This window comes from Ruditapes philippinarum, unplaced genomic scaffold (assembly GCF_026571515.1).
Source record: "Ruditapes philippinarum isolate M1 unplaced genomic scaffold, ASM2657151v2 ctg4395_1_1_1_1, whole genome shotgun sequence".
NCBI lineage: Eukaryota > Metazoa > Mollusca > Bivalvia > Venerida > Veneridae > Ruditapes > Ruditapes philippinarum.
Window position 1 is genome coordinate 156,925 of NW_026851807.1, and position 18,427 is coordinate 175,351.

The 18,427-nt window shown below is 33.0% G+C and overlaps 1 pseudogene; it reads left to right on the forward strand.

Moving 5' to 3' along the window:
* Positions 1-1,036: 1,036 nt before the first annotated feature.
* On the forward strand, positions 1,037-7,467 carry LOC132740272 (uncharacterized; annotated as a pseudogene).
* Positions 7,468-18,427: the final 10,960 nt, after the last annotated feature.

Consider the following 18,427-nt stretch of genomic DNA (forward strand, 5'->3'; position numbering starts at 1 on the left):
TCTGATGAAATGGACAAACGAAATAAGCTGCGATTTAAGATTATCTTCGCCTTTTCTGATTTTAGAAACGGAAGTTACGAAGTTTACCGAATTCAATATAAGGTACGGATCTAACGGAATTTGCCGAATATTTAAATAAGGGAAGTGATGATGTTTGCAAAATTCAATTCAAGATTAAAAAAAAAACTCAATGCAGTTTATCCAATTTTAATATAATAATTATTTGTAAAGTCATTTATCTTGCCGACTATTTTATTACATATTGGAAGTCACGAAGTTAGCGGACTGTTAGCATTAGATACCGAGAACAGCGAATTCATAATAGCCGTGTCATGACAAAACCAACATAATGGGTTTGCGACCAGCATGGATCCAGACCAGCCTGCGCATCCGCGCAGTCTGATCAGGATCCATGCTGTTCGCTAACAAACCCTATAACAAGTAGAGAAACTGATAGCGAACAGCAAGAATCCTGATCAGACTGCGCGGATGCGCAGGCTGGTCTGGATCCATGCTGGTCGCAAACCCATTATGTTGGTTTTGTCGTGACGCGGCTTATATAATCTTTTCATGGGTGTAAAACCTTAATGTGAACAAACATAACAAGATACGGGGTCAAAGTATACTCCGCTAAAACGCTGTTAACGGAAGTTTCCTGGCGTTATTTACTTCATTTTTGTCTCATTTAAATGCATAACTTTATTTATGACTTGTTACAGATCCTTTGTGAGACATAAATTGAAATGTTTACGCTCAGTTACGTTTTTTACACGTGCCATACCTAAACGGTAGGAGATAGACATTTAAATACATATGAGCCGCGTCATGACAAAACCAACATAATGGGTTTGCGACCAGCATGGATCCGATCAGCCTGCGCATCCGCGCAGTCTGATCAGGATCCATACTGTTCGCTTACAAACCCTATAACAAGTAGAGAAACTGATAGCGAACAACATGGATCCACGCTGGTCGCAAGCCCATTATGTTGGTTTTGTCATGACGCGGCTCAATTATTAAAATCTCATCTTTATATATCACCGCGTAATTTGTTTTCATTTAAATATTATATAAAAACTTGAACAAAATGTAAGAAAAGAATAAAGCAAATGTGTACGGGAATAAAAGTAGCATTTATAGTTAACTTCGTGTTTGATATAATTATTATCACAAAGAATGTATAAAGAAAGGATATTATATTGAATATTAAAGCGGCACGAGTGCGACTTGTAATATTAAAAACAAACAAACCAGAGAAGTGTTTGCGAATTCGTTTAAAATAATAGAAATCATGGCAACTCGCACACGTGCTAAACTACAAGGTTTGATTTTGTTCTCTTATTTTCACAAACGTTTACACCTGAATATTTTTTGTTTGTTTTGTTTTGGGTTTTACGTCACATCGACACAGTATAGGTCATATCGCGACGCTCCAGCTTTACTGGTGGAGGAAGACCTCAGGTGCCCTTCCGTGCATTATTTCAGGCACGAACGGGCACCTGAGTAGAACCACCGACGTTCCGTAAGCTAGCTGGATAGCTTCCTCACATGAAAGAATCCAAAGTCCCTGTCGGGACTCGAACCCACAGCGGTGAGGGGCAAGTGGTTTGAAGTCAACGACCTTAACCACTCGGCCACGGACGCCCCACACCTGAAAATAAACGTGTGTATTTTTGATTAGCAAATAAGGAGGAAGGCTGAAGTAAATATGCATCGTGAATTCTAACGAACAGTTGGTTTTATTTGCGATAATATATCAATATCGGATGACAAATATCGACGATTCATCGATATTTCGAAAAATAGTTACAATCAAATGTCTATTATTCTGTTTAATACCTTTTAAAACGATTTCAGTAAAATACATGTTCTGTTGATACAATTAAGATGTGTCGAGATTTTTCTCTGACCATTTTATGTTATCACTGCTATGAAATAGATCCATTTTGCTTCTGTATGTGTTTTGGGTGAACTTTCATAATTTCTAGACATATAATTAATGAGTCAAAATTATCGATTTTTTTCAAATGTGTATTGGTTATTGATTTACAGAAAACTATCGACGATACATCGGTATTGTTTAGTGAAGGTGTGGTAGTGCACTCTTAATAAATATAAGCACTCCATTTCTCCCAACATTTTCTTTTCTTTTGCCATTTCTCCATTAGATTACCTTAGTTTCTCTATAGTGATAATTCAACAATCAATTTTTCTCTTATTCTTCAAGCTTACATCTAACTGCAGCATTTTTTTGTATCTTTATTTGAAAAATATAACCTATACTGGATAGGTACTGGTATATGTATTGTTTTACTTGTTTTCCAATCCTCTCTGATTTTTCTTGTTGTGAAATGTCTGTAATTGTTATTTATGTACAATGTATTTAACACAGTTTAATTTAGAGGCGTTCAGCCTATAAGCAGAGCCTCAATTATATTTGCCTGACATTATCAAAGTGTATTGTACGCATACATACGTCATAATAAAAACAAAATCAGCACAAAAAAATAAAAGCGTATAAAACCACAAAAATAAAAGAAAAGAAAGTTTAAATTGCTCGACAACACATAAATCAATTTTATTACATGCTATTGTCAAGACAATCAAAGTGCAAACTTTATTACATATCTTTAGTAAGACGGGATCTGCTTAACTTATAATTAAGCATTTTACAAAACGTAATAAAGTATTGTTTTCAAAACTGCACTCTTCACTGCGGTCAATATACCATGTATAGACGCAAACTGCATTTTGTGTGCTCGCCACAAAACAAAAGATGTTTTTATTCGTGATGAAACGTTTTGTTTTATTTGTCTCTTTATTTTTATGTACTATGATTAATGAAAAACTTGTAAAGGATTAAACATTATGTTAAGATAACAAAATTCAATATACTAGAAAAAAAATCTAAGGTAGTTTATGCACGAGTCATGATAATTTAGCATAGTATCCACTATCCGAGATTTAGGTACTATGATATTAAACAAGCGCCGAAATAACCAGGAGCAACACATAATCCTGTTCGCCTAACATTCTTTAAAGTGTTGAATACAGAAAACTGCACGATCTATTGGTTAACCATGCTATGTAACACCGCACTTTGGGGTCAAACGCACTTTGGGGTCGAACCCCAAAGTGCGTTACGTACTTTGGGGTCGGACCCCATAGTGAGTTACGCACTTTGGGGTCCAATTTCGACCCCAAAGTGCGTTAAACAGGTACATATGCATTTTTTTACATCAGGCAAACGACCGCACTTTGGGGTCATAGAAAATTAAAGTTCATTATGTTTTAAATAATATATTGTAGTCAAAGCCAATGGTAAACAAAAAAATAAGGCATTAAATAGACACAAACATGTGCCCTGAATTATAGTAGAATCAATAGGGATTTAAATGATCTTGATTAGTAAGTGAAAAACTTTCACCAAATAAATCACCAAATAAAGAATTTGTATCAATTGTTAAGCTTAAAATATTTTTTCTCAAATTTTCCATTTATTTTGAAAGAATGTACACCTTTCATTAACTCCATTGTTTTTAGCTAAATGCATTATTTTCCTGTTTTTTATTTACACATTTTATAGAAATATGATAGTCTTAGCATAGACAAAGGTATGAATTCTGGGAAATCTTAGTAAGACATTTCAGTAAAAAATGTGCCTGATAATATGTTGAAAGGGCCATTTATTTAGCTAAATGTGACATATAAGAAACTTGACTAGGTGTAGATGCGGCTTTAAGTAGTAGTCCGTACAGGCAGAACTAAAATATCAACTATTTAAGTAGTCGCACATTAAGAGCGGAGCTTCAGAATAATGTAAAATTCTCTTTGGGGGTATAGAGGGGATTGTGGGGTATTGATCCCCCCGAGGGTTAAAAATAACGTTTTAAAGGCACATTATGCTTTTATTTGTTTTTCTTAAAAGCTTTTTTATTTTGATGTTCTTCTATATTATCCAAAAAATACACATTGGCCAATTACATGAACCATCTTTTTCATCTGTTGCTTTTTGGCAATGATGAGTACAGTTATAGTGAATTAGTATTTTATATGGAAGTCAAATACTACAGTGTTTTGACTTCTTTTATGACGAATAATTTCACAGTTATCGCCACTTAATTCAGATAACAAGCATCTTACATTTCTCAGATACCATTATTTTAACATTATTAAATTCATGTTTGCTCTTTCTTAAGAAGTATGTAAGATTTCCCATAAAAAAGCCTCTGGCGAACGGTTGTTCTGGAGCTTACAAAAACCCTTAAGTTTGTTGATAAGCTTAATAATGTTTTTGTAAAAATCACTATTTATAGTCCAATCGAAAAAAAAAATTCACCAGAACATTGCAATAGAGTATATTTATAGTTCTTTGGAAAAAGACATTAACTTCATTTTTTTCATTCCCAACATATTTAAAATGGGGCTCAATATGGCACCAAAAGTTATCAAGTAAATGACCGACAGAACGGGATACTTTTCGCAGCATCTTTTAATTCTAGGAATACATAATTTCTGTACTAGAGTATTTTGAACGGTGGCATAAAAGTGACATTTGTATTTTTTTCTACTTTTTTTGTTTTTCGTAATATTTTTGTTTGTTTGTCGTAGATATTTTTTTACTTGTAGTTTTGAATACATACTTTTTTTTAGTTTTGCATACATATTCTTTTTTAGTTTGCATACATATTTTATTTTAGTTTTGCATACATATTCTTTTTTAGTTTGCATACATATTTTATTTTAGTTTTGCATACATATTCTTTTTTAGTTTGCATACATATTTTATTTTAGTTTTTTTGTACATATTTTATTTTTGTTTTTTCGTACATATTTTTACATGACGCCATTTGCAAAGTAGAGGTTTGGATAATTACACCATTTGTTAAACACCATTTTCAAACACTTCGCCATATGTAAATTAGTTTTATACTCAACTATGGGCTAAGATTTGAAGGCTGTTTTGATTGGCTAAAATATGTATGAAAAACAAAAATAACATATGTACGAAAAACAAAAATAAAATATGAATGCAAAACTGAAAAAAAAATATGTATGCAAAACTAAAATAAAATATGTATACAAAACTAAAAACAAAAAAATGCAAATGTCACTTTTATGCCACCGTAATTTTGTTATATGAACACAATTTTTAGATATTTCAAGTGGTAACATTAATGAAACTTTTATCACTTAAGCATCATAAAGTATTGACCGCCATCTTGAACTCCAACTCAAATATTCCAATGTCGCAGATAGAAAATAAGTCAGTACTCAGTATTTAAGCAGAACTCAGATGACACCTTTAGACCTCTTGAACCCAAAGTGCGTTGATATGTAGCATATTAACGCACTTTGGGGTCAATTTCTCGATTTTGATCCCAAAGTGCGTTTGACCCCAAAGTGCGGTGCGAAATTTAACGCACTTTGGGGTCGGACCCCAAAGTGCGTTTGACCCCAAAGTGCGGTGTTACACATGCTATGCTAATGGTTAAGGAAGAACAACAAGTTGAGATCTGTTTTGATCTTGATTGTTACGGTTAAGGAACTATTTTACTGTATCAATTTTCCTAGAACCTAATCAAATTTTGTTGTGACTGCTGTTATTATGACTATTGTTATGAAAATCACATCTTCATATTATTATTATACTCAGGTGCCGTTCGTGCCTCGAATAATGCACGGAGGGCGGCCTGAAGTCTTCCCCCCACCAGTAAAGCTTGGAAGTCGCTATGACCACTACAGTGTTGGTGCGTGCGACTTTAAACCAACGAATGATGCAAAAAAAGTACATAATTATGTAATTAAATTATAAAAATGCTCAATAAAAGCAATTACAGATATGAAATAAATAGTCCTGAAATACCATTGCTAAGTTACAGACCAGTATTGGTTCAACATAACTTAAAAATCTATATCATTTTATATATTTCAGTGATGGAGGCTAAATCTACCACCGACAATCTTGAGAACATAAGCCGGGTTTTGAAAAAAGTTCGTGACTACGTCATCCTAGTCTTCGCCTTCGTCCTGTACAGACTTGCCCGTCTCATAGTATTATCCTTCCAGAAATTTACGTGGGCAGTAACCGGGGTTGAGAAAACCAGACGAGATGCCAAAAGTGGCCTTAACTTCCGGTCTGGTGCGCATGTGCAGGATATAAAATGGCGCCGAAAAATCCACCCACTAGTCATAGCAGATCAGTCAAATTTCATAACATTTCATAATTCGTTCAAACATCCAAACTATGTACTAAAGCCACATGTTTCGCTGTATTGTGTTACCAAAACAGAAGCAGTGTTTGTTGAAATGGACGAAAAGATGGATTTGCAGAATAGTACGGAAACAAATTTCTATACAGCACAGTTCAAGTTTGCGAAGAGAATGATAACAATACCGTTAGGAGTATTTCATAAACTAGCACAGGATACTGGAGACCCAAGGGTGCCAGTTGTTTTGATCTCAAGCACTGGAAGGTGTGGTGCTACATTGTTGAGCAGAATGTTTGAGCAAGTACCTGGAACCAGAATAATCCAGGAACCAGATTGTCTTACAACACTTGCCTTTTTAAAACGGTCTGGTTCCCTTTCCGACGCAGAATATGATAATGTTCTCACAAGCGCAGTCCGTCTGTTATGTAAACCTGACGACAAAACAAACATGCTTATAATTCGTTCGCGGCCATGTTGCTGTGTACAGATAAAAACAATACAGAAGCTTGTTCCCCGCATACGTCACATATTTCTCTACCGCAATAGCTTACGTACCGTGTCTTCGTACATTGGCACTATGTCCAACGACACAACGGCCCAATGTGCCAAATTTCTTATTGACAATGCTGTTTCTCGCGACATTTTTACCCTTTTTGAGAAAACTGTTCCATCACTACTTTGTTCAAACGCTTGATCAAGATCCACCTTTAACAAATCCAACAGATCTGACAACAGTAGGAATGTTTTTCAAGCGTCTGGGCGCTTTGTGTCGCTTGTGCCGTTGAATGTACAGAAAAGAATATACCGATAATTTCCGTTCTTTTACGACGAAATGATGAAGAATCCTTGGAGAAGTTGTAGCGTCCTTTTCGAAAAGCTGAACATTCGCTCCCAGTACGTAAATGCAGCGACGCAAGCTTTTAAAGTAGACGTAAATAAAAACCAAGATATTTGTCAAACGTTTATGAACACTGATTCTAGAAGAACTATTCCACCGGAAATGAGAGCAGAATCTGACGCCATTTTGAGAAAGTACGGGTTTCCAAAGCTAGGAGAAAGATTTGAATTGAATGGGTTGACAAATTTTGACCCTCCTCCTTTCAGCAAAACAATGTCTAAAGAGAAACTTTTATTTTAAATATATTTGATATAGGAACAAAAATATTTTGTATTTTTACCATTTTTAGTGTAGAATAGTTAAATGATTTTTTTTCTTTTTGGATTATCATCAAATATTTTAAAATCTATAAATTGATTACGGTTCGTTATATGTTTTTATTGTACCGGTATACGAAATAATTCTTGTTAATGATTGTGTTACTCAAATACTAAGTGGAAAAGCAATATATATATTTTGAACAAACTTCATGTCTTTGGTATGAAATTGCGATATTTGTCTTAACGAAAATAAATAAATAAATAAATAAATAAATAAATAAATAAATAAATAAATAATAATAATAATAATAATAATAATAATAATAATAATAATAATAATAATAATAAAATCGTACAGCAGTTGTTAAGATAAAGCCTATCCAAGAAAACTAAGGAAAACAATTAGAAAATTAGTGCCCGAGCGACGTTAGTTAATAGGTAATGTTTCAGGAGTTTGGTACTGTGATTAGCTGGACGATCGAGTGTAAAGCTGTATTCCTACGACCCTTGCGTGCGACTAGAAAAACAACGTCACCAAATGAATAGTACACTCATTTAATATTCTTTCATCGTAATTTATATACCTTCTCCGTAAAATGAAAAAATAAAACCTGTTTAATACCGAAATAATTAATTTTCAATATAAATGAGCTAGGCAACAAGTTATTGACATGTTAATAGGAAAGGATTATGAATATACATGTAGCTATAAATCATCAACGCTAGCATCGCAACTTTTAGAGGTCATCAATGGAACAGCCGGGGTAATTGCGACGCATCAAATAGATTAGCCGGTGTCAACTTGTTCATATTTAATTTTCACTGAATAACTGCGTAAACAAAAGTGGAAACAAAAATTATAGTAAAATTAAAAAAAAAACATGTACTGTCAATCTTTCACTGGACAGGATTATCCTACAGTTATTCAGCAAACGCCCATTTGAAATTAAATATCATTGTTTTTAACAACTCTGAAAATTGTCTAGCTGCGAAAATAGTGTTCATAGAGAATCCAGAGGAGAGGATGGGGAGGGCGATTATGGTACCTTTGTTACAACCTATATGGATCCCAGATGATGATCTTAAACCTTATGATATAAATTTGACTCATGAATCCAAGAAATATAGGAATTATTGGCCGATGATTGCAATACATCTTAAAAAATATATTTATATAATAAATTTCATTGAACATTGAATTAAAAAAATGGCAAAGGGGGGGGGGGGTTTGGGGGAAAAAGGGGACAAGACGGCTTTCATAATTTAAGGGGGTTTTAAAACGGAATGTAATTTAAAGAAATCCAAGGGATTAGAATAAACCCAAAAACGGGGCCCGTCGTACTCCTTTATATAAAAAAAGGGCACGTCGGGTTTCTGGGACAATACCACATTTACTTTTTGGGAACATTTAAACCCCCCCCTGTGATTTTTCCAAATTTGACAAAAATCACCAGTCTTTTGGGGTTTTGGGTTTCCAATACAAATTTCTTTTTTGGGCACTGAAATAACTTTAAAATTTAAACGAAAACAAAAAGTTCACGGGCCCCACTTCCCTCGAAATTTTTTCTTAAAATCGTGAAACGAATGTTAATAAATTTACAAACCTATAAAAAAAATTTTTTTAGGAAAAGTTTATTGGGCCCTGATTGCCAAAATTTAAATTTCCCAAAAAATGACCAGATGACTTTCAAGGAAACCCCCTTTCTTGTAAAATTACACTAAAAAGAAAACTCTCTCGTACTAAATTTCAAAACTCAATTTTAAAAATTGAAACACCCTTTAGGGATATTTTAAATTTGAAATTATACATAATAACGGGTTTTCAGTAAAGTGTTTTAAAAAAAGGTTTCAATTATAAAAAATGGGCTATGGAAACACTTTGGGCAATAAATTTTTAAAATAAATTTAAAAAAAAAAATTCGTTTTATAAAAAAACTATGTACTAGAAAAGAAATTTTAAAGAAAAGCAAAAAACATTTTTTTAGACTTATACTTAAATATATCATTTTTAGTACAAAACTCAAAGTTTAAAAATGTCACATATTTAAAACATTTTTACAAAGGTTTTTAAACAAATTGGGGGACTTTAAAAATACTTTCAAATCTACAATGCATAAAAAAACATTAAGGAAAGTAAGCAAATCATGAAATTTAAAAAAAAGATGGATGCCAAAGTTTAAAAATTTGATATATTTTTTCTTATTTTAGAAAAAACAATTACTATAAAAAATAAAAATTTAGATTCATCTTTAATATTTCTTTGTGGGTTTAAAAATAAACAATATCTTTTGTTTCTTGGTAAATTTAAAACGAGTGTACCCCCCTGTTTGTAAATTTTCCCAAGGGGTTTCAAAAAAATTCTAAATTTAAACCCAAAAAAAATAAAGGAATTTTTTTTGGTAAAATTTAAGTATTTTTTCATATTCAAGTGTATTATAAATTTCTATACATATTCAAGGGCAGAGGGTTTTTGTTTAATAAATTTCCCTACCCTTTTTGGGTTAAAAGTTAATTTTATTAAACTACATTTTAAAATTCCCCAAATTTAAAAGCGTCATGTTTAAAAAAACACTTTTAAAAAAAAACCCAAAAAAAATTCAAGGTTCGTTTTATCAAACATCAAAAAATTTTTTGTAATTAAAAAATAATAATAATAAAAAATTATTATTATTATTTTGTTTTTTTTTTATTATTTTATTATTATTATTTTTTATTGGGTTTTATGATTTTATCTTTTTCGGGGAAGAAAGACTCAGGTATCGGGGCATGAATTTTAAAATTAATTATTTTTCTAATAATTTAATTTCATTTCTATATATTTTTTTACTAAATACATTTGTACAAAAAATGAAATATTTGGTCTTTTATCAAACATCATTACCTCTACCACAAAAACCCCTTTCCCCCATAATCACCTCCCTCATCATCAAACCCAAAACCAAAAACCCTCATTATCATCATCCTTTATCACTATCATCATTTTCATATCATTCCCTCATCATCCATCATCACATCATTCGTTTATCATCATCATTTACCTTCATCCAATTTACATCATTCTCGACCCCCAATTACAATCACCATCTTTCCCCAAACCCCTACCCCCATTTTGCATCACCATTTTAACCCCAAAACCGCCCCCACAACAAAGGTCTCTCATATAATCAAACTTACATCACAAATTTACAACCCCCACACTACCACCCCAAACCCTAAAACCATCAAAATGCCACTATTTACCACCCTTTTGCCAGTACTACCCTCAGATATTTACTACTTCAATCAAATATGACGACCCCAACCCGCCCAGTTTTCAAATTTTTGAAGTGGGGTGACGCTCGAGTTAAAAATAAAAGGGAAAAAACTCTTTTAAATTAAAGTAAGTTTTCATCCAAGCCTGTTTGCGCTGTTAAACAAGGAATGTAGCAAACAATGTAGTTAAAAATTCAATATATTAAAAAAACACACAGTGAGAGTCTTCTGGACCAACTAGATCAATCGAAAAACTTTATACCACCCCATCGTACACCCTTAAGGTGTATTTATGTTACCATAGTACCAGAGACCACAAGGGGCGTTTGGAGGGGTCAGACATATGAACCACTTGTTCCGCCCTTGGGTGATTATCAGTGTTTTTTCATCGTTTGTTAAACACATCAAATATGGCATTTGGCCAGGAACAAATGTGATAAAAAATTAAAATTTTCACTTGAATTTTTAAAAAAATTCCTAAAAACTTCAATGGAAGCATTGTTGAAATCAAACCATGGTTTATGATTGATTTCGAAAGATGCTGCAATTGTGTTAAGTATCAAATTACGTATGTTACCAAGGGCCGTAGCTAAAGCTAACCTTTCCCCGAATGTCTGTGGATGACAACAATTTGCCGCTAAACATGAGTCTTTTTAAGTGATCACGTTTTATCAAATTTGCAAAAAAAAAAAAAAAAAAAAAAAAAAAAAAAAAAAACACGGGTAAACTACATGTCACGTTTATGTGAAACCAAATTCCAATTTTCGGGTGAACAAACCAAAGTAAGCTAACTCCATAGATCTGTAGGGTTGCCCAATTTTTCTTTCTTGATTGTCCTCGCACCGTCTTGGAGTGTCCAGTGTACACAAGGTATCGCGAACCAGTCACACAATCAGACCGCTTTACAGTTTATTAATTTTAGATTCATGACCAACTGTTAGTTTGTTTTCAAAGTTTCAAGAAGGTTTGTATGAAATAAAGGGTTGTTGAATTAGTAAATTTTTAACGGTATCGTTGTTTTATTTGGGAATTAAATTAAATTTCTCATATTGATAGGTGAATCATGTATATATTTTTTAATTTTAAAAAATTTAAAACAGAAACCAAAAAAATTTAAAAATAAAATTTTTTTCAGGGGAAAAAATGTTTTCTCTCATTTATTTTAAAACTTTTAAACAATTTTTTTATTTGTTTTAAAAGGTTAAAATTGATAGAAAGTGACAAATATAGACAAAAGGGAAACAATGATTATCACTTTGAAAAAAGGAAACCCCTTTGGGCAAGTCTTGGGGTGGGGCTTAAAATTTAGACTTTACTTTTTGATTTTTTAAAAGGGGAGGATTTTTTGACAAGTTTCTTGCCCTTAACTTTACACTTTGGGGGGCAAAATTTAAATTTTTTTTTGCTTTAAAAATTTTCACTTTAAAAAAATTTGGCCCTTGGGCCAATTAAATTTCTGACTAGCGCCCTAAATTTAAAAGAGAAAAATGCTTTGGGTTTTTATAAATTTTGAATTGATTAAATCCTTTTTATAAAAATGTTTTTATATTCAACACTGTTTTTCATTATTAAGAACCATTGTTTGCTTTGCAAAAGGTTGCGGGAGGGGCCCCATCCGTTTATTTTTTGAAACGATTGCATGGCCCGAATTAAAAAAGGGAAGAACTATTCCTTTTTTAAAAAATTTTTATATTAAAACCCATTTTTCTGCCCTGTATGTCTTTATTTGGGACAAAAAACAAAGTTTAAAAAAAAGTATTCTTTTGGGCAAAAAAGTCATGCAAACAAAAAATGGAAAACACTGACTTTTTAAAAAAACGGGGAAAAAAGGAATTTTACCTGTAGGGAAATACCTCATTTTTAATTTAAGGAAAAAGTGAGGGCACTTTTTGCCAATAACTCATTTTTGGGAAAATGGGTTGAAAAAGTTTAAAATACAAAAAATTTTCTTTCATCACATATACTTAGCTTTACCTTGATTTAAGTCAAAACACTTATTGAAATGTTCTTTTTTTTTATAAGGTTTAAATTTTTTTAAATATTCATAGTTTTGAATTGCTTTTCCCCGTGACATTTTAAAAATTTTAAAAATAAGCTCCTTTTTTTCGGGTGTTCATATGTGTTTTAATTTTGACGTCAATAAGGAAATTTTAACCCATTTTTGTAACCCAAATGCCCCTTTTTAAAAACGGGGTGAACTAAATAAAGAATTTCCCAAAAAGGGAAAAACGGTTTTAAAAAATTGGGAAATTTTTTTATGAAACCAGGGGATATGCACTTTTAACACCGTGGTGGAAAAAGAAAAGGGGCATTCATAGGGGGAAATTTTTTAGTTTTTAAAAAAATTTATGGGGAAAATTCCAAAAACTTTTTAAAGGGAAAACGAAACGTTATTTTACCCTCCAGGCTTCTCTATATTTACCCCTTTTTCTTTTTATGCAGTCTTCGCCAAGATATTCTTTCCATCGTGGGGTTTTGATGTGTTAAAAATATATAGAAATACATAAAATACATATTTGGGTCAATGCAAATGAATCGCTAGTCAAAATTTCAGTTGAGCTCCATATGTGCTGAAAAATGGTAAATGAAGAATCATGAACTTTCATCTTCTTACAATTTTGAGAGCAAACTGTTTTAATCAACATAGCAACGTATTGAATATATATACTTTTACTTTTCGCGATTTATTTTGACATCGGTAAGCTGAATTAAAGAACCGTGTTCCCATTTTTGTTTGATATTTTTTTGTAAATGATATTCACTAATTATTTTACAAATTAAAGGTACTCTTTCGCGACAACGCGCAATACCAAGAATTGCTTTTGTAGTAAGGAGCAGAATAATTGGAAATTATTTTAATGTAACAAGTGACAAGGTTGTTTTTGTTTTACTTCCTGAAACTTCATTTTTTAAAAAAGATAAACATGAACTTATAAACATTGCGATATAATCAGTACCTTTTGTATGCTGAATGTCTTTTATCTCTTCATTTATGGATGATGTATTATTCAAGCTCGACCTAGGAAAAGCCTGTCTATTTCGGACATAAGTTTAAATAGTGGAATTTTTCACAAAACATAAATTTGAATTTATGGACTTTAATCGGTTGATTTAATGATGGATTTTTTGGCAGCATGACCCTATGGGATCCCTCTTCCAGCAACATTAGAGTCCCAGAATTAGATTGAACTAGCATTTCCTTTAGTTGAAACGAAATCTTCAATAAAAGTTTCAATATGGGGTTTGTTTGAATGTTAAAGTATCGTTCTTTTGGGTTAGATTTTGTAAAAACCTTTTTTTTTCTCTTTCCCACCCAAATGTCATTATAATTCAAAATCTGGAAATTAAAGCGGAAAATTCCAACCAATACTTAATGGATTACCCGATGTTTTGAGATCAATTACGGGATTCAAAATTGCCTCACCCGGTGATGAGTATTTGCCCAAATAATTAAAAAAAAGCATTCAGTTACTTATCATTTTAATATTTTATCTTTTTTCAGATTGCTAAAATGTTTTCACAACCAAACAAAGAATGTCTCTTTGCCGAACAATATACCATGAACCTTTTAACAATAAAAAAGGGGTTTTATCCCTTTATTTCCCGGCCAATCTAGCGGGATAAAAACGTAAACAAACAAACTTCACGTAGGTTATTTAACAAACCTTATCAAGCTTAAATACGCCCCTTATTCTACCCAACACACCCAGAATTTTTTAACGAGCCCGAAATTCTACAACAAGAGATCCTAAACAAAAACCCAGAATTCTGACACCCATGGGTCGGGAATTGTAACCCAAAAGCGCCGATTATTAAAGCACCCCTTCTCTAACAAAAAACGCCCAAATTTTAAACACAAACGCCCCCTTCTCTTTACCTAACACGCCAGGAATAGAACAGCACGCCCCTTCTTCTACTAACACGCCAAGATTAAAACAGGCATGCCGTTATTCAAAAAAAACACGCCAAGATTATTGGCCACATCGCTCTTCTCTTACTACACCGCCAGAATATTATAATTAGCCAATCAGCTTGGGAACAACGAATAATGAGTAATGTATACTGAATGAATTTCTCGAACCGAACTTGCTTGACTTCTAAACCGGATAGACTTTTTAACCCGTTTCAGGTGTAATGAAAAACCATTGTATTTTGAAGCAGCTTGAATATGTCCACAAATGAAATCTCTGGGTTCCCCAATAAAAAAACAAAACACCACGGGGCTATTCAATTCTGAAGAAAACATCGGTAAATTGACGGGTTTTGATTAAGCCAGTAATCACGGACGTCTAATCTGAGCGCTCATGTTGACCGTACTGACCATCTTACCTTCCTGTTTAGAAATGGACCCAATTGTTGCCCCGAGTTCCGCGCATAAAAAGGGAAAGTTCAGGTAAACCTGAACATTTTTTGTCAAACTATCTTATAGTTTTTACAAGTGTGGAATTCCTTATAAGAAGGGTAGTGTCGCAGTTTTAAATCCTATCACGTATAAAATATAGCCCCGACTGGAAAGGAATCCTGGACGGTTATTTGATCCCATTGGGAAGGCATTTTTTTTGAATGACGTGGGGTAAGGGTGTCCAACAGAAAAACAGAATTAATATCTAAACAAGGACTGTGCATTTACGCCAACGGAAGAATGGAGTTTTGTAAGGTAATCACAAAATTTGTCTTTTTTATAAATTATCATTTCTATAATCCAAAAACTTGGAATGTTTATTACATAGTTTTAATATTACATAAATGGTAAATAGAACATATCAAGCCAAGAATTTAATTTTTTCAATTTTAACCCACGCCAATTTTAGCTAAAGCACTAGCTTTTCGGTTTTTCTGACACACTCTGGTTTTTAAATGCAAATTTTTTATACACATGAAAATGTTATGTAAAAAAAGACCGCCCCCGGGTGAAAGGGAGGAAAAAATGAAAGCTTTGGCGAAATTAAAAAAACCCCCTTTAAAAAAATCCCCAAGCGAATAGAGGGGGTTTTAAAAAATTAAAATGAGGAAAATTCCCCAAAATTTCCCTTTTTTTTCTTTTGTTGTGCCGCTTGGAATTTTGTGTGTTCCCTGTGCAGAGCCCTGTTCTGTTTTTGGGTTCGGGTAAAGGGGGGTTAAAAATAAAGACAAATTCGCATATTCTTGTTTTTTCCCCTCAAAATTTGGATAATGACACGGGAAATAATTGGGGTTAAGAAAACTAGAAGGATACATTTTTTCGTTATAGCATTTCGCAAAACAAAACATGAAACAAAAAATAAGTTGGGTGCTGGTAGTTTTTGACCCTTTGTTTTTTAAAAATTTTTGGGAAAGGTCCCCCAAAATTATGTAAATTTTTAAAAAATTAAAAAGGGAAAATACCCTTAAATTTAATACTTATTAAAATAAATTTTAAAACTGAAAATAAAAGTATGTAATAACTTGTTGAACATGAAAATTCGGAACTTGTGTATAATGGTGCATCAATGATCTTTTTTTTTAAATTACTTATGGATGTAAGCCATTTTTTAAACATAATTTTACCCAAAAAGACCGTTTTTGCCTATCAAATTCATGCAACTGCGCTTTAAAGTCCAGTCTATATTTTGCGCATGCTCTACATCGAAATACGGATTGAAAAAAGAGCCGGTTGAACCGGGTGATGCTCCCCAAATAGGTTTTGGACACAGGAAGGTATACCTCTTGTTGTGTCAGAGTTATTGCCACAGACATAGTTCAAAGTGAAAAAACAAGCCCAAATATGTGCACGAAACAATTGTCTTCAATATGGTGATTTCATTCCTGTGAAAAAGTTTTTAAAATCCGGCTTCAAAATAACAAAGTAATTGGGCGGACACACGATTTTGCTGCAAGGTCATGCTGGTGACCTTGACCTTCAAGGTAGCGACCCAAATGTTGCGCGCGACACATCATCTCAATATGGTGATCATTTCTGAGAAATATAAAAATTTGACTTCAAATAATGAAGTTATGGACCGGACACGAATTTGCTGCAAGGTCAAGCTGTGACCTTGACCTTCAAGGAAGCGACCAAGATGTTGCGCGCGACACATCGTCTCAATATGGTGATCATTTCTGTGAAATATATTTAAAATCCGACTTCAAATAACAAAGTTATGGACCGGACACGATGTTGCTGCAAGGTCATGCTGTGACCTTGACCTTCAAGGTAGCCACCCAAATGTTGCGCGCGACACGTCGTCACAATATGGTGATCATTTCTGTGAAATATTTTTAAAATCAGACTTCAAATAACAAAGTTATGGGCCAGACACGAATTCGGGACGTACGTACGTACGTACGTACGGATGGACTGACGGACGGACGGACGGACAACCCGATGACTATATGCTCCCCCGAAATTTTTCGGGGAGCATAATAAATGAAAAATTTCCTTTGGGTGTATTCGATTAGCCATTTCGTGATAACAAGAATTGTTCTATCAAAGTTCTTTCATTGAAAACACCCCACCCCAACTGTAGAGTCGTCCCGAGATGATCAGCTAAAAACCGTTCTCCGCCACGAATAGATATGTTAAAGTGATTTAATGTTTGTTTTACATTACCTTTAGCTCATTCGGCAGAAAGTCAGGTCAGAGTGTGTTTTTGATATGTATTTTTCCGTTTCAAACAAATCTAATATTTGGGAATGATGCAAAGGCAATTTACTTTAAACCAATATGTAGCGGATCACTAACAATGTTATTCAAATAATCAACCTGGGGTCAAACACGTATATTGGACCTTTACCAAGATTGTTAAAAATGTAGCACAAAGTTCAGTGTTTGCCCAGCCCAAATGGTCACTTAATTTGTATGGACTGAAACAATTTATAAATTATATTGCTTTAAACCAGTAAGTCAAGCGCTTCAATTAATGATACGCACAAAGATGTTCTATGATTGCACTTTCAACTAGAAAAGTGTATAGCTTTAGATGCAAACACAATTGGAGCAGTTTTCTTACACGGGTGAATATTTGAATGCCTTTTAGACTATATACATGTACATGCACCTGAGCATACGTGCATCACGTACAATTGTAGACCGTTTTGGTGAAAATATAATCTAAGGGTTGTGAAGGATATTTCCTAGGTGCAATGGGATATTCTTTAGTTTGAAAGCGTGCAAAATCTAATACTCTTCTTTATTACTTTTGCACCACAATAAATCATACTTATTAATAGATTTGCATATATAAATATAAGATTACTTCATTTTAGAAAGTGCTGCATTTCTGAAATTCTTAATGTTAAAGCTCTCATGTGATATGCTATCACATCTTAAATGTTGATCTTCTTTTTAAAACTGTCACGGACTCTCAAGTCCCTTTAGTTAATCCAATATTATAAATGAATACTTCTGATGATTTTTGTTAATGTGAAAATGATTGTTCTACAATAAAACTGGATCAATGAATTTATTTTCTGTTAGTCATTTTCTTTTCTCACTCGTGCCTACACCAGAAAAATAATCAACTGCGGTTTTAAATTAGTCTATATTACTTATGTGTGTTACGCGCCGATTTTATTGTAATAATTTTCTTATTTATCATTAGATAGTCATTGCCTAGAACATGTAGAACTAAAGTTTATTTTGACATTGTGCTAAGATGGTCACGAGCCGAAATGAATATTGTGATGTGAGTTCTCAGTTTCTGTCTATAGACTTCTATATGTTAACCGAAATTAATAGATGATAATGAACATTACAGTAACAAAATAAACTAGATAACAAAATTTCAACTAATTATCTTCATGAAGTCTTGTCTAGTATCAAACAGTTATCTATACGTGTCTATATA